We start from the raw sequence: 25660 nt of genomic DNA, 5'->3' as shown, positions 1-25660 counted from the left end.
GCTGTTATAATGATGAGATCGCCAAATTGGGCAAAGCGCGTCGCGTACGAAGCCCAACTAATTCCGAACGCGGAGCGTTGATTTTCGCGCGAATGTTACTCGGCGGCAAAATGCGTTAGTGTTAATTGCGGCAGTGAATTAATTTCTGTTAGTTGCGTCGGTCATTCGTGACGAGAGAAGCCCGTCAATGCGCACGGCAAAAGTCAAATTGTGAACGAGATACGGCTCGTTTGATTTCAAAGTTTCTACGTGAATTCTCTCCTTCTCTCTCTCTCTCTTTGATGTTCATTTTATTTATTCAGCGGTGACGACAACAATGTCGCCATTAATATCACGTAAATTAACGAGAATAGTCGATAACGTGCGCGCGCTTAAGAGATGTAAAATAACTGTCTGGGACGTAATGATGCACGTGTCGTAAATTTTTCGGCGAATTTATTGACAGTTTTTTTTTTTTTTGGTCGGTGAGAAGCGACGGGCCGCCGTATGATTCAGCTCGTGAGCGACGAGAACGATCAATTGTTGTCCCGCCTCGCCCCTCCCTGACTGCGTTGTGACGTGATATAATTGTTTCTGCCGTAAGAAGGTGACGTCGATTAGAAACAATTGGAGATGTCAGACGTCGAAGAGTAAAAAAGAAGAGTCGAGATAGCGCGCGCTGGCCGAGAGCGTCGCTTTTATCGATCTTCGCGGACGTGTCATTATCCAGCAGAGGCGCGAGTTTCCCGGGGCGGGAAACGATAGAGGTATTATGACAGAAGAATTAATACCTTATTGTAGCGCCGGGCTCTGTGATAGAGAGATCGCTTCGAATCGCACAGTGAATCACTCGAGTGTTGCGGCTGCGTAAAAAGAGAGTCCGGTGGTTATAAATATTAGAATTGCGATCGTATTATCGTTACTCCCGATACGTTCATTAGTACGGTGATTCGTGCTGACAATTTTAACGATCGTTGGATATTTCCTTCTCTTCTCTCTCTTTCAAGCGACAACGTCATCGATAACTCCAATTAATCAGGATACTGTATTTGATATTGCTTTGACATTACATTATTTGAAGTTCTGCGCAGATTCACTGTTTTGCAATGCGTCACTCGCCGTTGTGTGCGTGTGTGTGCATATGTGCATGTTTGTGTGTGCAACACTTGACAAATGCCTGATAGGGAGAGTTCGGCGACGTTCTAGAATCACATCGAATAAACAAATATCTCCGCGTATATCGTGCGCGTTGTTTTTAGAGGAACGCGCGATTTTTCGTTCGTTAACGGGCCGTAATTTATTCTCGCGATAATCAAGCGTACCGAGAATTTCACGGAGCGTCGTGCGAATGAACGAACGAACGAATGAACGAACGAACCAACCGACCGACCATTGTTATGATGATCCGTGCTGGCAGATACAAGAGTCGGAGGGGCCCATGCGAGTGGATTGCGAGAAAAAGAGACACATACGAGGCGAGAGGAGTTATTGGCGAATGGAACCAGTTGAGCGACTTTATCATGGGCCTCATCGGTCTTGGTCAATGATCGCGCCGGCGGAAGAAAACGAGATAAAAAGGGGTGCAAATATTTAAGATCAACAAAGCCCCGATGCTCGCGCGGAGATTGTCGATCGCGCGGTTCAATGATAGATCGACCCGTAATAACTTGGAAGCACTCGAGCCGTTTCGTAACGCACACACCTAGACACCCCCCTCTCCACCTCATACACTCGTATCATAAATACTGCACTTCGACATAGCGTTCCCATCGGTTTTCGTTCTGTTTCCGGCTTTTCCGCGCGTGTTTTCCACTTTCCTGCTTTTATAAATATCTAACAGTTTGAGGAAGAAAGACTCTAAGATACATGGAGAATTTTCCAGACCAAATTATCTATAAAATTTTGTAAGAAATAGACCGACATTCTACGACAATTGACTATCATTTCGTTTCATATGTATTATTTATATAACTAGAACAATACATGCGCGCGCTATATAGCTAATAAAAAACTATAAAAAATGTAAATTAAAAATAAAATAAAAGTTAAATTAAATTAAAATTTACTTTAATTAATTAATAATTATAGGGAGAGACAGGGAGAGACAGGGACAGACAGGGAAAACGGGGAGAGACAGGGAGAGATAGAGAAAGGCAGGGAGAGACAGAGAGAGACAGGGAGAGACATATCTCTTCTGTATTTTTTTTCCGTAACCTAACCAACACGATAATAACTATTTGCCTGGTAATTTAAACAGGCGCAAACGACACGAAACAAGCCGCAACCGAAACAACCCACATGAAGTGAGCTTAAGCGAGAGAACCAATCAGCATCGCGGAAAACCGGCAACAATTAAATTTCTTACATGCCTTTTTTTAGAGAGGATTTGTTTCTGCACTAATAGGAACAGGGAAAAAATTAGAAAGAGTTTATACGAAGAAAAAAACTATAATATATTCTTTTCGTGTACACTCGGTCTACTTCAATGCTGGTATCTCTTCTCCGTGTGGCGCTTGTGTTCGGCGCTTAACAATCGGAAACTTTGTCTCGTGGGCGCGATTAATAATTAATCGGTGCGACCTGTGTGTGTTCACGCTCGTAGAACTCCGCACGTACCGATAATCCGGCGACGACCGCGACGATTCGACGCGTGAAATCGAAACGGCCGGATACCGGCAGTGATTCGCAATTTTTGAAACCGCCCGCGAAATTAGGACAGCGGGACTCGTGCTTTTGTTTCCGAAGGGAAATAAAGCCAGTGCGGCGTGACAGATTTCGCACGACTCTCATTCTCCCTGCCTCTTTCTCTCTCTCTCTAACTCTGTCTCTCTCTATTTGTACTCTACACTCGGCCGTTTCCATATTTTATTTCATACATTTTAGTTTATAACCTCCCCTATTGTGCGACGCTTAATCGTTCGAGGCTCGGAAAAACCGTCTGTTGCTATTATAAATCGCACTCTGGATCGGACATGGATGGGCGACGAGATGTGCCGTCGGTGCCTGTACCGTCGATATCGCTGTAAACGGTGATATAGTGTCGTAACATCGCTCCCAGAACCGCGTCGGATCCCATAACGAACGTCTAATCGTATCACACCGCGTTCATGGACACGACCAATGCGTTCCATGCGATAGAAAGAACACGATTCTGCGGAGAAATGCAGTTGCGATGTCTTTTTTGATCGCGGCTGTCGAAATTTTGATCCTACTTTCAGCCTCACTATTTCATTCAACGTCTATTTTGACGCCTAAGAAAGTGAAAAAGGAAATTTTGGACATCATTAGAATCAAAATAGGAGTAAACAAAATTGTAGAATTAAATCTATACTTTAAATCTACATTAAAATTAAATCTGCTTTGCTAACTTACAAGTAAACCTACTCAAAAGGTACTCAAAAGGATTTCTTTCTTATTTGGCACAAATGTAGAAATACAAAAAATATTAGAAAGTACATAAAAATATTAAAAAATATTATAATTATATAAAGGTCATATTTTTTTTATTTCGGTCCACTTTGAGTTTCACGAGCAGTTTATATCTTTTTAATGTTCTCACTCATATCATCATCAAGTACAACAAAAATGCATAAGAAATAAAATTGAATACAAAATATAGTTAAATAATTTTAACAAAATCGGCAGAGCTGAGACACGAGCCATTCTAAATTTCTTTAGCCGAGATTCCAACCAAAATATTTCAAATCTGTGCTAAGTTAGTAAAAAATGGTTTGAATCTCGGTCAAATCGAGAGAGAAAGAGAAAAATCCGACAATTTTAATTAAAATTTTAACAAAATCGGTATAGCTGAGACATGAATTATTCTAAATTTCTATAACCGAGATTCCAAATGAAATATTTCAAATCTGTTCTACATTAGTCAAAAATGGTTCGAATCTCGGCCAAACCGAAAAATTATTTGTATAAATAATTTTTTTCAACTTTTTACATATTTTGTTTAAATATTTTATTATTTATACAAATAATTTTACACATTTGACTTCATATTTATAATCAGAAAACCAAAAACGCTTATATCTTGTATTCAATTTTATTTCTTATGCATTTTGGTTGCACTTGTTGATGATAGGAGTGAGAACATTAAAAAGCTATAAACTACCTGTGAAACTCAAAATGGGTCAAAATGAAAAAAATATGACTTAAATATTTTTTGTACTTCTACATTTGTGCGAAATTAGAAAGAAATCAGTGTATAACTTTTGGGTAGGTTTACTTGTTAGCGGTATTTGTTGCGTTATAGAATTCAAGGTTTAACTCTTTATAGGGCGAAACCTTTTTAAAGATGGTGACTCTAATGTCTCTATTACAAGTTTACATAACCTCCTTAGGTACATGACAAATGTGTGAAATACAAGAAATCTTATAATACTTATTAATTATTATGATTATTGCTTGGCAAAATTCAACCACTGAATATCCAGTATAAAACAATATACAGAATAATAGTATAAAACATTTCGAATCTTACGTTACAACCTTACGTTTACAATCTTACATTGTAATTAAAATATTGACCACAAACTTATGAAGGGTTAACATAGGATGAAAATCTCGACTCGGGTCGTTTCTACTATAATTTTATCGTTTTTTCCCACCACGTATATGTGTGTGTGTGTGTGTGTGTGTGCGTGTGTGTGTGTGTGTGTGTGTGTTGCATTTATTCGATAAATTATGCGTGATCTCCTACTGGGATGATAAACAGAAGAATCAATTCCATTTAAACGATTTATTATCCACTCGCTTATTTTGCTCCGCGTTGGAGAATTGAAAATTATAATATTCTACCTTGCAAAAAAACGCTCGCGCGCGCACGCAACAGAGAGAACAAACATGGTGGGACGTTGCATTACCATGTTGCGAACCGCGTCGAGTCGTCCGGGCTTACCGCACGGATATCTAGCCGCGTATATGGTGACGCTACAAAGGGATTAAAGCGCGCAAAAAATTTTGACACACACAACGAGAACAGTCGAAACGAATTTTTCATAGCCCCTCGACCCGCCGAAACATACCCTCTCTTGTATTTATTTTTTAGCAAAAAAATCAACTCCAATTTCTGAACAGCTCGTGTATACATAACGATGATAAGAGAGCCGTACAAAAGCGCATCGCACAGTTGTGTTTTCGCATCAGCATCAACAGTACGTGCAGCTCATCGATGAACATTAGACGGTAGCATTCCGATGAACTTGGTTGGTCGTGCTTAAGTTTTCCCTGAGGAGAGAGAAAGAAAGACAGAATGAATATAGGTTTTTCATTGCGATCATTAAGATTAATTAAAAAAATAAAAGTTTTTATTATCGGAACTCGGCGAAAATGCACTTCGGCTTTTACACGGCGCGCGGTGTGAAAAAAAAAAACGATTCTTCAAAAGCGGATTGCCAGTTGCCGTTACGGTTTGCAACATTTCGCAATAAACTGTAAAAAATTTCCGGGCCGCACCGCTGCGATTTTATGTTTTTTCTAGCGCGAGAGGCGGAGATCGGTATTCCCATCTTTTTTCATGTATATTTCGCTCCTCTCGTTCGCGCGGGGGTCGAATCTCGTCGGGGTTTTTTTTAAACACAGGAACCGTGGGGTTTGCGAAGAAAGCGAGAAATGGCTAGCAAAATATTTACATGGAAAATACGGGGGAATCGGCGCGCTGCGATGCGTGCGCGGGAATTTCCGAAATTACTCGATATCGCTTCATGACGTAAATAATATGCGAGATAAAATACTGTTATTGAAGTATCGATTATCAAATTGTGTAATTCGCGTGCGTGCGCGCGCGACATTACCGGGCCATCGTGGCTCGCTTATTCGCACGATATCCCGTTAAGTATTCGGGCCGAAACCGAAGATAGGATTTATCTCGCTCGCGAAATCTTCTCCGCGGAAATGTACCGGTAAATATTCGCGTGCACGAGCAACAGCCAGCGAACGGACGAACGGACGAACGAACGAACGAATGAATGAGCGCGAGCGAGCGAGGGAGAGATGCAGTGGTGGAACAGCGAATTCTGCTCTGCATTCATAATTTTCTTGAAATTAAGACCGCGTCGCGACAGTCGCGTCTCAAATTGTCAAGATTCTTCTACGTGCTGCTCTTTAATCACGCCCCAGCGAGATGCTAGCGGGAATCCTATTGCGCGCCGTAACAATGGCGCGGAATGATAATAATAAATATTCCGGGAGATATCGAGCGCGCGCGTGCGCGTTATCCGCCGCGTTACGAAGTGTAATTTTTTATTTTAATTACGCGAACAAGCGTTATATATGTATGCGCGTTTATGTGTCTATGCGCACACGTATATACACAGCAGGTATATACGTCGCTGGCTGTTTCATTAGGAATTCGCTCCATTAAACCGACCGCGCGCGCGCTCTCTCCCTCACTCTCTTTCCGTGTTGCGCCCGTTGTACGCTCTCTCGATCGTTCTCGTGTACTGACAGTTATGACTTCTTGCGTCGGGAGTAATATGCGTCTGATAAAACGAGATAAGAAAGAGCTGCGCGTGCGCGCCAATTGCAAGGCGAACGAAGTCGCGCCCGCTGAATTTTAATCGGTGCATTTTTTCACGCCAGAGAATAGCGCCCTGAGGCTTTCGGCTACTGTAACTGGTAAATTAATTAATTCGGCAAATTGCGCCAAACAGCAGCGATCAGGCTCTTTCATGGACCGTGTTCTCTCTTCACTTCTTTAGGTCGTCTAACGAGTACAATGGGATGAAATGACGAAGCGAGACTTTTCGCGATTACGCGAATATACCGTCCGAGAGATATTGTCAATAACGCGGCCGAGTGCGCGCAATTCGTAATTCCGCGCGAACATGGAGAATCCTGCCCGATGCATTCGGGCGTTCTTCCCCGGCTGACACACCGCATACCCATTTATATCGCGCCGGCATTCGCCCGACGCGGCCGAAACAATTCGTTACACTTGAAATCAATTAGCGCGGAGTGCTGGTAAGTGGCTGAAAGGTCTTACTGTTCGAAAGTGAGAGAGAGAAAGAGAGGGTGAGAAGGGGAGAGGAAGGGAGCAATGGCAGCAGGAAGGACGGCAGAGTCGCTGCAATTTGAAAAATGACTCCGCCGTTGCAGGGTCCATCTTCCCTGCTCTCCGTTTCTCCGTCGCGCTCCATTTCTCCTTTTTCGCGTCTCCGCTATCCCCCTATATTTCCGCTTCCGTTTCTGTGTTCGTTTTTACGTTTCGCTATCTTCCCTCCAACCCGCGCCTCTTTGTTCCTCGCGGGGGCCTACAGGACGTTCGTCTTCTCCCTTCCGTCCTTTTCGACTAATGGAAACTCAGACGCGTTGGAAGCGGTTAGATGGAACCCTGCGGCACTTACGCGCACGAGAGAGAAAGAGAGAGAGAGAGAGAGAGAGAGAGAGAGAGAGAGAGAGAGAGAGAGAGAGAGACCGCAACTAAATCGCGGTAACCGCATTTGCGAGCACTTATTCTGTTTTTCGGTTGTCTCGCGCGGTTGTCCACCGAAGCTGTTTGCGAGAAGTGCAACGAAATCGTCTTCGTTGGATTTCACGAGGCTCTCCGACGATTCCGTTTCGTTCATGACCTCGTGCGCGGTCACTCGCTGATATTTTCAGCGCAGCAGTTAGCGTCCTCCGCGTGTTGGCACTAAAGTACGGAGGAATTAGGAAAAATTTTCTCTCGAGTCGATAGGAATGAAGATGTCGAGAATAGAACACGCAGGCACCACAAGAGAGAACCGATTGAAGATACCCCTGCACAGTTCTATCGCAGTGGTTTCAGATATCCGGATACGCGCGCACGAAGACAAAGGGCTCGAAATAAAAGACGAAATCGCGCATCGAGAAATAAGAAATCCCACGTTTAATTCAGTACATCACTCCTCGTGCATTTTTCATATTGGACATTGTAATTTGATGCAGAAGCATATTCATTTCGCGGCAATATCGCAATATCGACGAACACATCGGTCTATCCAAATAGACTCGCGGAACAGAGAAGCGCGAGATGGAGTCGCGCGAATACATTATTCTCATCGTTTCCCCTCAAATCAATTCCCTTCTTCGATACTTCTTTCATCTCTTCCGCGAAACGTCACTCGTACGAAGTGCACTTCACGATAAAGCTACTCTTTGCGCATCTGTCTCTCTCTCTCTCTCTCTCTCTCTCTCTTCCTTCCTGTGTATATATTTTCGACGAGGCAGAGTCGAATACGCGCTGACGGCTATTGACCGGCGAGGCGAAAATTTTAGTACGCGCGATAGGGGTGCATAGGGTAAGCGTATCGTCGACGATGGAGAAACCGCGAGTATCGTTTGCTCGCGCACTCGTGTTTTCGGAAGTTAAACGACGCATGGAATTACGTCGGAATGCGATATCGGCGAAGCAGCGGCGATTGCAAGGCCTCATTAGAGCATTGCTGCAATTAGATGTCTATTACAGATCAGTCGGTTCGGTGTGCGCCCACACACACACTGCGGCGCGAACGAGCAAGCTCATAGACGCACGCACGTATTCACTCACGCGTGGTGATACGATACGATACGCGCGATCGATCCGCGTTCCGTGCGAATGTCGATAACTTCGCGGAGGGAAATATTTCGCGGCGTGTGCGCGCGAGGTCCGGCGGTATGTGCGCGCGAATGCGCGTCGATATGGGTGCGCGATATAGCTCGCGGTATGCGCGAGCATAATGGCTCGACAAATGCGAATATACGCGGGCGAGCGGCCACTTGACAAACTCGACGGCGAAACGTCCTTTGAGGCTGTTTTTATGATCAACCTCGTGTGTGTGTGTTGACGAGGCGAATACGGGGTAGTAAAAGAGTGCGCGCGTACGTGGAAGAGAGAAAGAGAAAGAGAGAGAGTGTGAGAAAGACATGAATTTGTTATGTATTCTGGGACACGTATCTCCCAAGAGTGCTAAACCAATGCGCGTGATGTTAAGGAGATTGGGCGGTTTAAGAATGCAGCGGCTTTAATGCGGGTTTAATGTCAGGCGAACGAGAGATTTTCGCGTTGTGTATCGTACACACGCATCCCTGTGTGATAATTCCGTTACAAGCACGGAATACTGTGCGCGCGGTTTCACGACGGTCTTGTCATCGGGGAAACACCTTTCCCGGAGTCATTCTGATAAAAGTACCAATTTTGCCGGACACTCATACGTGAACATTTTTATTGGTTCGGTGTTTGAACACGAATGTTTGAACTTTCAACACACAGATGTATATGTATATTCAATATACGTACACTGTGAGAGGAGAAAAATATCTAGAAAATAGAAAATACTCACTCGGCGTGCACCAGTAACAATTTACTTGTACTAACATAAAATATTTTTTGAATATAAAAGAATATATAAACTTTATAAAAATATAAACTATATTTTAGAATCTTAGCTTTTTTCATGAAAACCATTATTTTCTTTATTTAAATAAAGGAATTTGGATTTAAGTGAATATGTTATTAGCATTTATCGAATTAATATTTCCATTTTTTAGATATCCTTTTTTCAGTGTGTATACAAAAGATATTTGATTACTGACCCGTCCGTTATGTGCAGGTAGAATTCGTCAGACTGAATGCAAAATCTCCTCCACCATTTTGCAAATAATCACGTGAAATGTTGGTTTATTCATTAAAAATGATCAGTGCATGATTGCGCGCGATAATGCACCACAATCTTCTTTAATTAATAACTAAAAATCTACGCGGTCATTTGCAAAATGGTAGAGGACTCTCTTGTTCAGTTTGACCTGATGCACAAGCACACGATGGCGCAGATGTCGCTACCACAATTCATCCGACACGCCATACCCGGTAATCTTCTTTAGTTAATAACTCAAAATTTTATATGGTCGTTTGCGAAATGGTAGGGAAATGTTGTCTTCAGCCTGATGAACTCTACCTGTGCACAATGGATGTCTCAATAACTGTCAGACAGCCTGTGTATTCGACGTGGAAAGTTAAAATATCTGTGTTTAAAGAGCAAAACGATAAGAATGTCCCGGGTTGCATACGTGTCCGGACACTGATATTCACGCCGGATTCGAAAGTAATAGCGATGCTGTCGTCGCTGTCACACTGAGATTCGCCGGCGAAGGGCGACGTTGCGTTCCGCGAGATCGCCCCGGGCTGCTTTGTTAATTAGTCGTGCGCCCAAGGCGCTTTATTTGCGCCTTTTCGAAAAAAAGCGAATGACGGCTCGTTGAAACATAGAAAACACAGACGTTAACGACAGGTCAAAGCAAACGAACATGGAGGTGGGCGAACGGGATGTCCTTTCGCGACAAAATGGAGACGCCAGAAACGTTATGAACAGATTGAAGTATAATTATGGATGACGCATATTTTCTCGTCGAGACTCGCTTCACATTTGTCTTTGATTTCGTTTATACCGTGCACGCGCAGATACACACACACATACACATGCATACACATGTGTTTTACGTGCACTTTTGCTTCGTATAATATATGTGAAGTTGAAAGCAAAGAGGCAAGAATTTCATAGCTTCCCGTGTGTTCCGCGATTTCGCCATAGCATTGGTCGTGTGCACGTTTTCGCGAATGCGTTGTAACAATGATGTTCATTTATCTTTAATGACAATTCCGTCCTCCGAAGATACGTGATAACGACGATTCTTCATTTTGCTAATTTAAGTATTCGACTAACTTCGGCCTTTCCGCTAACTCGAGGCAAAAGCACGTAAAAGCTCGACTCGGTTACTCGAGTTTTATTCCCGCTATGTATTTTTAAGGTTGTAGTACACACACGCACGCACGCACACGCACGAAACATTGTAACTTTTATGCATTATATACGGGCTTCCGCGTACGTTTCCGAAACGGAAACTTAGTGCGCGCGAGCGAATGGCTATTTTTCTCTTTTGCATAAAAATGCAATGTGAGATAGCCGAGAGAGTGCCGCCAATGGCTGTGCGTCTGAGATTCGCCGTAAAAGAGTATATCTGCGCGCGTCTCGAACAATTAATTGAATTTAATCTCGCGCGAGCTCGTAAGCGGAGCGAGCGTTCGCCGACCGTTCTCAACATATTCGGAAAATGGAAGCTGCGAAACCAACGCGAAGCCATTTCAAGATTTATTTGCAGCTTCACAGGATATTCGCGATCTGTAACTAAGATAGTTAAGTGAATTACGTCCGATTTCTCTTCTTTAGTTTGACGCGCAAGAACGATTGATGAACACTTTATTTACTTGTTTATTTGAGGAGAAAAATTATCTCTCTTGTTCCGAGTCGAAATTTTGACCTTATGTTGAATCTTGAATTCTACAACTAAGTTAGAAGCTAAGTTAGCAAAGTAGGTTTCATTCTAATGATATAATTTACTCCTAGTTTGATTCTGATAATGTTCGAAATTTCTTTCTTCATCTTCTTTAGCTTCTTTAGCAAAATAGACATTGAGTAGAGTAGTGAGACTGAAAATAGAATCAACATTTCGACTCGGGTAGATTAAATGGAATAAAAGAAAGTTGATGTAGGTTTCAGAGTATTAAAATAGGTATTGAATAGTAAGGCTGAAAGTAAGGTCAAAAAATTTCGACACGGGTATATTCAGAAGCTTACAAATGGGTAAACATGTATGTATCAGACCTAAGTACATAAACTTAGCGGGACTGAGCAGAACGAAGACAAAACGCGGAGATAATCCGCATCGAACGAAGCCAAGCATCGTTGCTTCGTTACCTCTTTTTTATTTTATTTCTCCGCGATTTTATATTAAAATAACGCGATAGCTCGCTACTCTGCATATTTGCACTCGAGGCTCCGTAAGTGACGTAACACGTTACGCGTTTTCCGAGGGCCGCAATAATTACTGTCTTCCATTCGCATCCACGTGCATCGTGCAGAAAAAATGCATACACACAGAGACGAACACAGCGCAACGGCATTTAATAGAGCGATATTAAACATCATCCGTCCAGCAGTTGCAATACTGACTGCTGCGTTTTAAAACTCGCAAATTGCTCGCTCGCCCTTGCTTGCTCGCTCCCGCGCGCGTAAACTGCGTTGTTATGAAGCGCGCAAATTTTCCGTCGACGTCGCGTGCGCGCGCGGAAACGAGGATGCGATACTTTCAGGTATTACGATATGAGACAATCGCGCTGGCAGCTTGACAGCGAATAAATCGACGTCGAAATGTTTTCGATATGTAACGGAGAACTCGAAACATTTTAAGCGGGGAGGCGGCGTTTTGGCGCGGCCACGCGCCCGCTTTCGTTTTGACGAATTTATGTCCGCGATCGATTGAATTGATGTCGCGCGTCTTGCGTAATCGCGCGACACCACGACGTTTATACTCGCCGCGGCACACGCGCGGCACCCCTTCGTTCTTTAAAAGCCGGCTTTTAGTTATTCCCCTTTAGACGCGCCAAAACGACGAAGCTCGGTTTTGGGCGGACGTCGATGAAAATGCATTTTACGTTCCTCGATGTGCTCCGTACTTTACGAAACGCGCGCAGACACACACACACACACACATCGAACAACGGTATTTTATTTCTATTCACGAAATAAATTCGTTTCACCGCGCGTTACACTATCCATTTTTGGTCAGAGAGAGAGAAAGCATCCTTTTTCCCCTTTTTTGTTCCTTTCCATTTTTTTCTTTTTCTTTTTTTTGGAAACGCGAGCTGAAACATTCATCGAACTAACACGCCATACGAGAAAATGTCCCCAAGACTTTCCCATTGCCATTGCGCAGTAACTGTTTCCGCAAAAACGACTGTAACATACTTATTGTAGATTCGCCTGCACCCACAGCCATACCGACATCCACACTCACACACACACACACACGTACGTATCGCTCTTAATCGTTGGAATTACGCGAGCTCGCGCTCAACGACCGATTTATCCGCGCGTGCATCGTATACGTCCGCTCGCTTCCGCGAGCGGAAAGGATCGTGAACGCGTAGCGAGTACATTTGTCCGCATTACCGGATTTTTACGCCGTAATTTTTCCGACCGCGTTAATAAACGCCGCGAGAGACTCCTCGTCGTCGTCGTTTCGCGACGAGTGTCAGGACGAATGCACCGGATTCACGTGACCCCCGTGAAATCGATCTAGGACGACCCGGCCTAGAAAAACGCGAGAAAGAGAGAGAGAGAGAGAGAGAAAGAGATCGTTCCACACGGTAGAGAGTCGGAAAGCGGAAGTTTTCGGCGTTTTCTTTCGGCGGCGCGATCGTTAAGCACGGAGGCGGGCGCGCTAATGCCGACCGCCACCACCGCCACCGCTGCCGCCGGAAAGGAAAACTGCATTCCCGTGCACGGCGCTTAATTTGCACCGTTTACCTCGGACTGCTCCTTTTCCCTCTCTCTCTCTCTCTCTCTCTCTCACTCTCCTTCTCTTTCTCTCTTTTCCTCCCTTTCTTTATTTTCTTTTTTCCCTTGGCCGTGCCGCACGAACACCTCCTCTGCCGTATTCTTTATGGTGGCTCGTGAACTTAGGCACCAGGAAAACTTAATCCTCCTCGGCCTTTCCGCATCACGCGGCTTCCACCCGTCTCCCCGCCGTCCATCTCTCTGCTGCCGCTTCTGCCTCTTCTACTTTCTTCTTCTCCTTCTTCGTCTGGATTTATTCCAGGCAAACTTGTTAGCCGATAAATATTTTCTCGTCCCAAATTATCCCGTCGTCGCAGCCGCGACATCGCATAATGGCAAACTGCGCGTTAATGGCCGGCGAGCAGCTCCTGTGTTCGCGAAGCGCGGCGTTCTCGAAAATTTTTGGCCGCGTTTGTTGACTCCGCTTTGCTGCTGCGCGCTTGGCGCGCGACTTTCAGATGAATTTCGCGTTTTCAGAGTGAAATGCAGACGTGGCGGATGTGCCCGTTAAATTTTCACGCGAGACGTACACGTAATTTTGTGAAAGAAAAAAAAACAGAAACACGTGCCCGACGTATCATGAGAGCCAGTCCTGTTGGACCGCGCGCATACGTGGCGCTGTACAGCGTGGCAGCTTTGCGAATCCGTATAAGATTGCGGAAGATTATGTCTCGCGAATTTGCGACGTGGGAACATTGAATTTTGCGTTGGCAGATGCAAACGGTAAGGTCCCCGTGCAAAAATCCGGTGTAGTTTCTGCGAAAAAATACACGCGAATTCAACGCTCAGACGATCAAAACGTGTTATACTGAGAGGAAAAATATCTAAGAAATATATTTATTCGGTAGTATCTAGTAATTCACATTGATATAAAGTAATCTAGTAATTCACATTGATATAAAGTGTTGAAATAAGAGACAAGACGATTTTCTTAACTCTCTTAAAGTGAATCAGTGAATAGTCACTGATATGAATTATGAATATAGCACTGAGCACTTTCAGTGCAACACTTTATAACTGCAAATCAGTGTATATTCACTGTTTTCAGTGATGTTTCACTGATTCATTTTAACAGAGAAAACTTGGCTTTTCACGAAAGCAAATCCCGAATAAAACCCGAGAAATCGACATTTCGGGAAAAGTCGAACTTCGGTAGCCTCCAGAATCAGACCGGTGATTCCAAGATTAACATTGTTTCTCGCGCGAGGACAGAGTTAGGTCTTGAGATTATGCAGTTTCCTCGTGAAATGTCCATTACCATGCACGATTCCCCATGCACTCGTCTTACACGTCACGTCACGTTCGACTTTATCGTTGGACGTAAAAGGTCGCGTTCAGAGGTCGACGTACGCGGACGAGGGACGTTAAATCAAACGGGGGAACAATTTAAAGTTCAGCTTTGCGATACGCGCACAGGAGCGTACGCATTGCCCGGTCGATTTATTAGTAGCGCTTTCACGCTCTGTGCAGGGGAGGGATGGGTGGCATACTCAGCTGAAATCGGTGGCGGCTATTTAACGGTGGCTTCGACGCGCTGTTGATTGTCACGGGTTATCACGGGTCGCTGGAGAACGGGAGGGGCGGCTTCAGCCTCGATCAGAGGTCATGTGAAATTCGCGAGGAAGCTTCGACGAGGGAAGGAATGCGAACCTCCAGTCCGCCTTACAACGCCGTTAACAAGCGCGATGATAAGCGACGATTCGCCGTGAATTTGATAGCGTCGCGATTACATGTCCTTCGAGCATGAGCAGAGAGCGCTCGCCGACTCTGATGAGCTTCCACTCCATTATTTTCATCTTTCTTTTTTACGTTGAAATGGCAAAGGGCGGACGCGTTCTCCATGGAGCCATGAAATGCCCATCGCATATTCGACGCGCACGTTCACCGCGCGGCGATAAATTATCGGGGTAATTCCTGAATAATCGCTTATTTCACGCCGCCCCGTTTTCAGAGAGCACGAGAAGCGCGCCGCGCGGCGCACTTAATTTACATAATTCACTTACGGCTTGCGAAACATGAAGCCCCGGTAATTATGTCGATACGGCCGGCGTGATTTCGAACCTTTGTCCGCGATCTTCGCGTGAACCCGCGCCGACGTGCCGCGCGCGATCGGCAGGATCGTGAGAGGGAAAACGATTGGGCGCGAATCCGTCGCAACAGCGTATTGACAATTTGCCGCTTGTGATTTTTCACAGTGCCAACACGCGAAGTTATTCCTTTGTTGCAACGTTGTGCAATTCTGGCGTTTTATTAAACTGATACATTTAATAACGCGCAGAAATTACCTCCAAAATGCGGACTATATTACAAAAAATGACAATTAAATGTGTTATTGTTATTTATCAAAGACCTGCAAAAGTTGGTTCGATTTTTACCTATCTTTTTTTTATTTGTAATAGCGATATATGTGCGAAATATGTGCGGACGATATGCGCGAAATATGCGCGAATGGCGAAACATGTGCCATGTGCAGGCGTGGAATCCGCCCCGTTGTATCCGATCCTTTCTGCCATTTTTCAATTAATCGTCCGATTTCGCGAAATGGCTCATCTTTCGAGTCGATGAACTTTTGCGAGCGCCTGAAATATCAGTGTCTCGCTCTCACGCAGCGGGACGAGAAGTGACGATAGCCGTTACGATTAAATGATCCTGTCGCTACGTCTCGAGTCGAGGGCTTCGGGATGCTCGCGATCCGTGGAGATCCGAGCGTCGTGGCGGATTCGTCGCTTGGACAAGCGCGGAGAGAAATTTTACTCGTTGCTAAGTGTCAACTCTGGCAACTTCGTTCTCGTAGTTTTCGCGCTGTCGGGTCAAGGCGCTCGCGATTAAGACCGTAGAACTTGCCAGCTCGCGGAAAAACTGAAAGAAAGAAGAAGAGAGTCGGAACGAGAGAGAAAGAGAGATAGAGGAAGAGAGAAAGAAAATGGCGGAGCCGCGGCCTAAAACGGGAACGGATAGACTTTCCACCTGTTTACACTTCCAAAATATTTGACACTCGATTCGCTTTACCCTATCCTACTCTACCCTATCCTCTCGGTGTCGGCTGGCTCTCGAAAGTTCGCGACAAAAGGGTCAGATCGCGGCGGAGAGGAAAGGGCGGAGTCTCACCGCCGCGTCGGAAGTTCGCGACGTTGACGAGACGCCGCTGCGGAAAAACACATAAAAAGGGGACGCCGAAAAATCGGCGACGGCCGAAATGGAGAGAGGGGCGTGAGCCAGAACTGAAAGAAACTGGATGACAGATAACAAAGTTTCGTCCCTCTCTTTTTGCGTCGCTTCTGCTCGCCGGCTACGAGTCATCGCGCTTATCAAATCCTGAGGAGAAAATAAAAGCGGATTTCCTTACTGAGAACAAGCGGCGACGACATCGATGCGTGCCCGTGTACGAATGTGATGTTACGTTATACCTAATGTCGAATTTTGTTACGTTAAGATCAGAGAAAAACGATATTGAACCGACATTTAATGTTGATAACAACTTTTAGGAGCACGTAGGAAATGATCAAGCAAGATGGATCGTTTTTATGAGTTTCATTAAGACTCTGACGAGTCGTTATGTGGGACGGGTGAGAAGTCACGTTGAATTGGCGATGAGAAAAGAACAAGCGATCGTCGAGAGAGCGTCGTGCATGCCGGACGCGAAGCTTCAATTAATCGTGCATTCGAAACTGTTATTTAATAAAACTCCATTATATAAATCCACTCGGATCGCTCGAAATATATGTTGTTTTTGTTTTAATCAGTGAGATGAAAAATTTCGCGAAATTACGGAACAATTTAATCCTCTACTGCGATTCTGGAGTCACAGTCCAGTTTTATCATTATTTATCTTCAATGTGAATGTTGTTCTTGTCTTAACTGATGTGACGTAACAGTCACAATATGACTGTCTTTTTTTGATATGTTAGCAGCGATAGTGACTGTCCAACGTGACTTCAGAGTCACAAATTTATTTTGGGAAAATGAAAAATTGGAGAAGTAAAATTTCATCTTATATGTGTTGAGTACTTTAGTCTTAAACATCCTATATACATGACAAATTTTTTAAACTTGAAAAATTAATTTAGTTAAATACTCTTCACGTGTTCGTTCGCTCGCTCGCTTGCGCGCGCGTAAAGAGCCATGGTAACACGTGGGCGATAATCCAACTCGCGTTAAATGTGTATCATTCAGAGAAGTTGGTCCCTCAAAGATTAATGCGGCTGTGTCGAGTCTACGCGCCCGAGTTTTGCGACTGGGGCGCGTTCGGGGCGTTTAAACCGTGGTCGTTCGTCTAAGCTTCATCGATCTCGTGCCAGCGCCACGTGCAATTTTCAGTTTGAGAATTAGACGATCGCGAACGAGGCGTTAAACGCGCGACGGGAACCCGAATGTGACCGTCAGTCCCTCTAAATGGCAGTTCGGACGTCGACGTCGTTGGAGCGACACCCGACTCGAAATTTGGATCCTACTTTCGACCTCAATATTCCATCTCACACCTGTTTGGATACTCTGAAGCCTATGCCAAATTGTCTAGATTCCATTTAACTTACACTAAAAAAAAAAAGAGAAAAGAGCTCGTTGAAAAATTAATAAATGAATTATACAGGGTGTCCCGCCTGCCGTGTCGTCGCGCTCTGATATGCTCAACTACTTTAATTAATATCTCGAAATTTTACGTGGTTGTTTGAAAAATGGCCTATATAATTTTTGTTCACTTTTATGTGTTCTACTTATATTTTTCTTTTGGTCCGTCTTACGCGGGACACCCTGTATAACGTAATTATACACAAAACAGATAACTCTGATTGGGATCAATTTGATTAGGACTATATGATAAATTTCTAGTCGACCAGTTTTGTGGAAAAATCCTCGTTAGAATCTACAAGCGGCATTTTGTGTATTTTCCGCCACTTAGAGGTATTAAGAAGGATTTCAGTTTTCACGTGTATTATACATGCACTGCAGGATATACAAATTCTGTAGAATACACAGATGCTAGAAAGTTCAGCCCAAAGAGACTAAAATTTTGACTTGGCCGAAAGAAATTACATACGAGCGCACGAAGTTCGATAATATTAACACTTTATTCGTTACTCGCGAAACACTGTGAGCTCCGTTCGGGCGCACAGGCTGGTGTAGACTTGGTCTGTAAACCGCTTTGGAGTAACTTTGAATCGAGTTTCGGAAGGGTGAACGCGTCAATTCAACGTGCCTTTTCACCCGGCGAAAAGTTACGCGTGCTGCTTAATGGCGCCCTTTGGCACTCGCCGCTCCTGGATTATCGGCCGGCTTTTGAGCATCTACATAATTCACTGTCAGCACCTGTGTGCCAGATAAAGTCGCGCGCGAAACAACACACGAACCGTAACACAAAGCGGCGCAAAAGTGCCGGAACAGCGAAATCTCCGCGAGTATATCGATGTATAGAGAGACGTCCCGCGGAGAATTCCGACCGTTTTCTTTGCCCGTTCGACTGAGAGCGCAAAGTCGCGTGCGCCGGCAGTTTTTGCGAATCTCTTCGTACAGATTTTGGCGTAATAGCCATTTTCGCAATCGGGAGACTGGGATCATCTCGACGGTGCGTTATTAACTGGTCCTCGTGTCTCAAGCCTCCCTGAAATGACGATCTTTCAAAGTTCTTAATTTTCCCATTTCACCACTCGGCATTAACATTAGCTGGAAGTGTATCATGTGGGAGTTGCTCGGCGAATTTGCATTTCGTGCGAAGGCATGCACACGAAAATACGCACGTGCACGTGTGTATATATCCGCTTATGCGGCTTCTCTTTTTATAAGAGACGCGCTCGAACCGCCCGCTATGAATTACTCTCGACGGCGAGCGAGGTCTTAATTGAAAGGAGCGTTTCGCAGCATTTTGTGCACGATTCGTCTACTTTATGACATGTTATCTTTCATGCGGCGAATTCATTCAACTAACGTTTCGCCGCGACGGGAAAATTTTGTATCGGGTGAATTGGATCGAATTGGTCGTAATTATGTAAAAATAATCCAAGTCACACGATTATTATTTTTTAGTTTCGGTATTGTGGCCAAAATTATTCCTTCGTAAATGTAACAATAAATTTATCTTATTTTTTATTTTATTTGAGAGAAATATATGATGCCGTTAGAATCTGTCTAATTGGCATGACTCCAACCACCTTTGATTACTCTGACACGAAAATAATAATAGTAACGTACATAAAATTACTATTACTAACATTATTGTAGAATAAAACATAATTTTCTTGATTATTTATAAAAATTTATAGAAATTATTTCTCTATATGTGTGATACACTGAGAAAAAAATTTACTAAATTTCAAAAAACGTTTGTTTGGATAGCACTATGAAGATATTTGTTTAAATTAAGTAATTATTTTCTAAAATTAAGTAAAGAAGTTTTAAATGTAAATTTGTTCCTTTAATTTTAGAAAATAATTACTTAATTTAAACAAATATCTTCACAGTACTATTCAAACAAACGTTTTTTGAAATTTAGTAAATTTTTTTCTCAGTGTAGTTACAAATACTAAATTTTTTTCTCATTGAAGTAACGACCATTAATATGAGCCTTATTGATCGATTATATATACACTTTTTTTTTTTTCTTTTAACGACGAGAATTATACATTATTCGCGATCGCGGTAATCGATATTGACGCGCTTTCCTTTGCGCTTTTGACACACGAACAGTTGCAACAGTCATTTTGCGCGATCATTGCACAGGTTGCGCGAAATAAGTCACCATCGTGAGCGTATGCGGTATCAGGTCGACGGGTGTGCAGAATTTCCGAGATTATTCCGCGGGTAAACAGACTACTCGCCTCGGCGACGTTTCGAATGTGTTTTCCGACGTTGCACGGGCGGTATCAGCAGCGTCTACCCCGAGCGGGAGCGTAGCGCCCTGGCAAATGAATTATTTTACGTCTCAAGATACCAGCCCAGGTATTTCGAAAGCGACTACGGTGAGCGGGGAACGTGAGAGTCGTACAATTATTCGAGGTTAAAGGACGACGCTGATATATTGGGGCGAGGTCTCCCGAGGAAACTGTCATCTACAGCTAAGGCAACAGTCGCGCGAGAAGTTCTCGTGTGTCCTCGAGCTTCTGTCTCTCTCTTTCTCTCTCTCTCTTGCTCTCGCTTTCTCTCTTTTCGCTTCGGTTGTCTCGTCGGCTGACAATCGACGCTGTTTGAGTAATTGGACGCGATTTTATTCCCCTCTTTCATTTTTTCTCCTTTATTTATTTTTCCTTTTATCCTTCTTTACGTAGCTTCATGCAAATGCGTGCAAGACGATTTTCGCGCGATAATTACAAGAAAAACGTTTCATTACTACGTGAGAGGCGAGCTAATATTAAATTAAATGATACGAGTAAATACTATGGAATTAATGATAAACGAGCGACAAATTTTTCTTTTTTATAATTTGTCATTATTCTTAAACAAAGTTGGAAATTTTGATAGGATTTGGAGACTCGGAAAGAGCGAAAAAGGAGTTGTAAAACATAGTACTCGCGTGCACCGATAGAGAATTAAACTAGAAACAAGAAGAAGACGGTGCGCAGGTATAATATGAAACATGCGGACCAAGGAGCATTATTAGAGGCATAGATCATCGTTTGTGAGACTCAGTAAATTTTGGGTTTTCGGGTCAACCACGACACATGCGACCGATGTTCCGATAATTTTCTACGAGCGCCTCGAAGGCTCGGAATGTTTTGAAATCATTGATTGTTGTCATCACCGAATATACACGACAACGGTTGGTGACTGGAGTGACAAGACTTTGTTGTTTTTACTGACTGTTTTGTTTTTATCACGTAATCTCTCCTTGACCAAGCCATTGTGTCTCAAGCCGAAGAGCAACGAACATTTCGCGACGCGAACTGTGTACGTTATAACGTTAGATATCATTTCCGTCGTATGATTAAAATATTTCGCGGGATATTAAATCGGACTGTATCGTCGGTATCGCGTTAATTCACACATATTTCTTCGTCGAATCGTCGTATCTACGGGAGTGCCAGTGTCAGTGTCAGTGCCAGTGCCATGAGAGGGTATTCAGAGTACCACGACAGAGCAGCCAGGAGTTGGATCGGGAAACTAGGACAAAGGACTCGAGATCAGCGATACGTCATATATTTACAGGTGTGTCAGATCTGTTGTTTCTGATTTTAACGCGCGTTTAACAAACTTACCGCGAAGGAGATATTCGAGTCGAAATTTAGATCGATATTCATAGTCTCTTATTAACATTGTTAATCAATAAGCAATCAAAGCTTTATGAATCTCAGATCATTAGTCAATTTGCGCCAATTACGAGAAATATTCATCGAAACAGTTGATTAACGATTCGTGAATATGAATCTATTATTAATTATGCTTTCAAATCTCAATTTCAGATTGCAAATAATTTACACCTATGAATATCGGTCTTAGAATCTAGTATAAGCTCCGTACGGGAATCCTGATATTTGCGCGCGTGATATAATATTTCACATGTCCAATAATGCTCCTTGTGTTGCGCGTTTTATCTTGACATCTATTAACGTCTTTTTTCACTTTTGTTTGTTCTCGTTATTGTACTGAATTCAAATTGGAATTTGAATCTCTTAGTAAACAGCATTATTGGACACGTAACTGTTATCTTTGTTTTTACAGCTTCTTCCCTTTCAGCTCTTTTAAGAGCTACAAATCCCATCGAGACTTCCAGCAAGAAAGAGCTTATGAACAAAAGAACTTAGTTGTTTTATTCACCTATTTCTCTATTATCTCATATCATTCTGTAGTTCAGTAAAAGTTGTTGCATAATTGATATATCGTTAAGGCTCCTGGCTTCTCGCATTGTCTATCTCTTTTTAATAACGTCAGAAGCGAGAAAATGCATGCTAAAAATTCTTGCGAAATAAAAATATATATCCATAAAGTAATTTGCAATCGATTAAACAAATTTGTAAGATATTCCGTGCACTCTCCTTTTGCTCTAATAATCAATAATTTATCGTAAATTTATCTGAATAGAAATAGGCGAAGAAATAGGTTAAGAAGATGAATTGAATGTCACGTTAATTTACGACAAGTTATTGATTGGTGGAGCAAAAAGGAAGTGCACAGAATATTTTACAAATTTGTTTACCCGATTGCAAGTGTTACTTTATGGATATATACTTTTATTTTAACGTATTTTGCAAGAATTTTTAGCATGCATTTTCTCGTTTCTGACGTCATTAAAAAGAGATAGACAATACGAGGAGCCAGGAGTTTTAAAATCAAGAATAAAGATTAAACACCGATGGAATCAAAATCGTTGGAGCAAAATCGAATGTTAAGTAATTTTTGAATATAAATGCTTTTTCAAGCCTCAAACATTGAGGAAACAGCAATAAGTAATGTGTGTTATATATGTTGCTATATATATCGAGATTCTTCATTGATCTTGCAAGTTCGACAACGGAATTTGCAGAATTAATGTGGGGCCAAAATTTCGACTCGAGAACTGCTTCGTTATGTGTTCGCCAGCCGTTAATAATGATACTTTGATTTCTTCGTGTTTCTCTTGAATTTACAATTGAATGATTATTAGTTTCGAAATGAGACGTGCGTCTTTTAACCTTGAGCTCAGTGATATATATTTCATGATGAGTATTTTTCGAACTTTTAACGTTCGAACTTTCGCAGTCATAATTCACTCTTCGTATTTCCAATTAAACTGTATTTTTTTCCTGATCATTGAGAGTTTCCGTTACATTATGTTACATTACGTTCCTGCCGCGCATTTACTCTCGCGCTTATCTTTCGCTCTAAAAATAACGCGTTCTGTGTGGAGAGAACTAAATTAAAAAGAAAAATGATTAAAAATGCAAAGAGTTTGTCGTGGTGTTTGCGGGCTACATTATTACGCTTTTCTCGTGTCGAAAGTTTAATAGCCACAACGGCGTTTATAGTTTTATATATTGCACTTTAACAGTCGCGCAACAATAACGGATAACGTGACAAGATTTTGCTATTAACGTTTACAATAGTGTCGGGATTATACTGGTTGATCATAAATCTCACTGCTATTGTCGATACACCCCGAAAAATCCCCCTCCCACCTCTCCCCCCGTAAAAAACTCAGCTAGCATATTTGCGCGGGAAAGAATGATGGCCGCGAGTGATTGAACGCAATCGGCTGATAAGAAACGTTTGTACGTTGTGTATAAACGCTGCGCGTGTTTGTCGTGATCAAATTATGCAGATCGTCGAGAGCCTAAAACCGGTGTACGTTTGCCACAATAATTGCACTTTATCAAGATAGCGCGCATTACACGAGCGTGTATATTGACGCCAAATCAATGGGAATGGCGAAAAGGAGCAGAGCTTTACACAAATTGCGCGAACTTACGTATTAATAATGAAGCATTTTTTATTACGTTATACAGAGTATCGCGTAATTCGCGACCTTTCCAAGAGAGATTCTCTGAGTAATTTGGAGACAGTGATTTCTCCTTGACAAAAATATCGAGGCAGCTCGTTCCACCCGAGATTAATCGAAGAAAACAATTTCGTTATTCATTTATTGGTCGTTCAGAGCACAATTTGCGAGCAACTCCGTCTTTTCTTTGAATCGCTTGTACTTTCTTAAAGTAAATCAGTGAATAGTCACTGATATCAGTTATAAGTATAGCACTGAGCACTTTCAGTGCAAAACTTATAACTGCAAATCAGTGTATATTCACTGCTTTCAGTGATATTTCACTGATTCATTTTAAGAGAGTACATTTCGGAAACTACCGATGCTTTGAACTTTTCGTACCGAGAGGAAAAGTTAACTCTAAATTTTGCAGAGGACCTTTCCGTTGAATAAGACGAAGATCTCGAGCTCTTTTGCGTAATCGCGGGGATGTATTAAACTATTAAACGCGTATCCAATTTCGACGATATGTAATGATGAGGAAATGCGAGTACAGCTTGTTGCGCTAACTCAAGATTGAGGAGATAAATATAAAAGAGAGTAAACGTTAAGCGAAAGTAAACTCCTCCGCAAACTTGTATGCTTGACGAGGTTTTTGCTAATTGCGCCGGCAATCAGATCTGTTCAACTTCGTGGATTCGCGGATTTTGTACTACGAATTCGTCACGGATACGTCTTCGCTGTGATTCGTACACGCGCGCGAGAGAGAGATTGGACGACGATTTATGTGCATCGGTCAAAAGTCGTCCATTAAATTTACATTTCCTCCATTACACGTCGCTTCCCGAGCGCAAAAAAGCGTTTGCTCTCGCGTGAATTCTTTGCAAACGTAGTTGCACATCACCGACCATTATCCGCATGATCCCGGGGATATTCGCGAGGACAGCGAATGCAAAATAATCCAGAAATGGCCCCTCGAAGCTGCGACGGCCATTAGAACGAAAATATCGAGTCTCCCCAGTGCTCGCCGAAGAGTCTCTTCCTCTTTTTTCCTTTTTTCGCTCACTTCTCCCTTTTCTCTTTTTTCTGTTTTTTTGTTTCTTTTTTTATTTTCGCGAAACAACAAATGACTAATGACATTATGGGCGTTGCGGTAAGCACCGGAAACGGTAAAAACTGTATCGCGACTGCGCGCTCTCGCTCTCGGAATAAATTCTGAAATATTGTCTAACATTACGTGCTCTTCAGCGTGTCCGGCAGCAATTTATCTCGCGGAATTGCGGAGTCTGTTTCTTCGAGATGCATTATTCAAAAGTGCATTAAGGCGGAATAATAATTTTGTAATTAACACGGCGGGAGGCGCGCGAAGTTTTGTCATTCGGCACGGCGAAATTTCACTTCAGTCGGCACGTTTTTTGCGAGTTTTTGGCTATTTAATTTGACGCATCTGCGAGCATTCTGTGCTGCGCTGGATGAGCCGACGTGCTGGTAGAAAGATACACCAATTACGTTACGATTGAAATATTATTACGAAGAATATCAATTAAATCCTTGCTAGCGTCAAGTTTCGTGGCGATTTTCGTCGCGATTTTCGACGAGCGTTTTTTACAGGACGCACCCACGCTATTTTAAACTTCTGACAGAATTTTCATTCTGTCTGTACTCTCGTATCGAGGGATATGTCAGACCTTGTATCTCGTGAAAACTTCATCGCTCGCTTGTCTATCATAGCTTTTTTACCTTCATTTGTGAAACTTCTTAGCGTTAGTGCCGCTAATTTCACAAGATAAAAAGCGAATGTTCTAAGTGAATGTTCGGTGGTTAATATCCTCTCTCTCTCCCTCTCTTTTCCTCCCTCTCTCTCTCTGTATCTATGTCACATATACATACACACACACACACTCTCTCTCTCTCTCTCTCTCTCTCTCTCTCTCTCTCTCCCATGTATTGTGCGCGCAGCGTG

The 25660-nt window shown here is 42.9% G+C and overlaps 1 protein-coding gene across 7 annotated transcripts in view; it reads left to right on the top strand.

Annotated features, from left to right (window-relative positions):
* LOC116846545 (nephrin-like) overlaps positions 1-25660 on the top strand; it is a 331343-nt gene that overhangs the window by 41951 nt on the left and 263732 nt on the right. The window contains exon 3 of one of the 7 annotated variants that reach the window (XM_032820543.1): positions 20769-21452. The exons of 5 other annotated variants lie outside the window; for them this stretch is intronic. The gene's annotated coding sequence lies outside the window, so the exon portion shown is untranslated. Of the gene's footprint in view, positions 1-19887; positions 21453-25660 lie in introns of those variants that run through there. One more of the 7 variants, XM_032820551.1, reaches the window with a different exon arrangement.

Source organism: Odontomachus brunneus, unplaced genomic scaffold (genome assembly GCF_010583005.1).
Source record: "Odontomachus brunneus isolate Ranch 3 - 2012 unplaced genomic scaffold, Obru_v1 Obru_scaffold_004, whole genome shotgun sequence".
Lineage (NCBI taxonomy): Eukaryota > Metazoa > Arthropoda > Insecta > Hymenoptera > Formicidae > Odontomachus > Odontomachus brunneus.
This window is presented reverse-complemented; position numbering and strand designations above follow the sequence as displayed.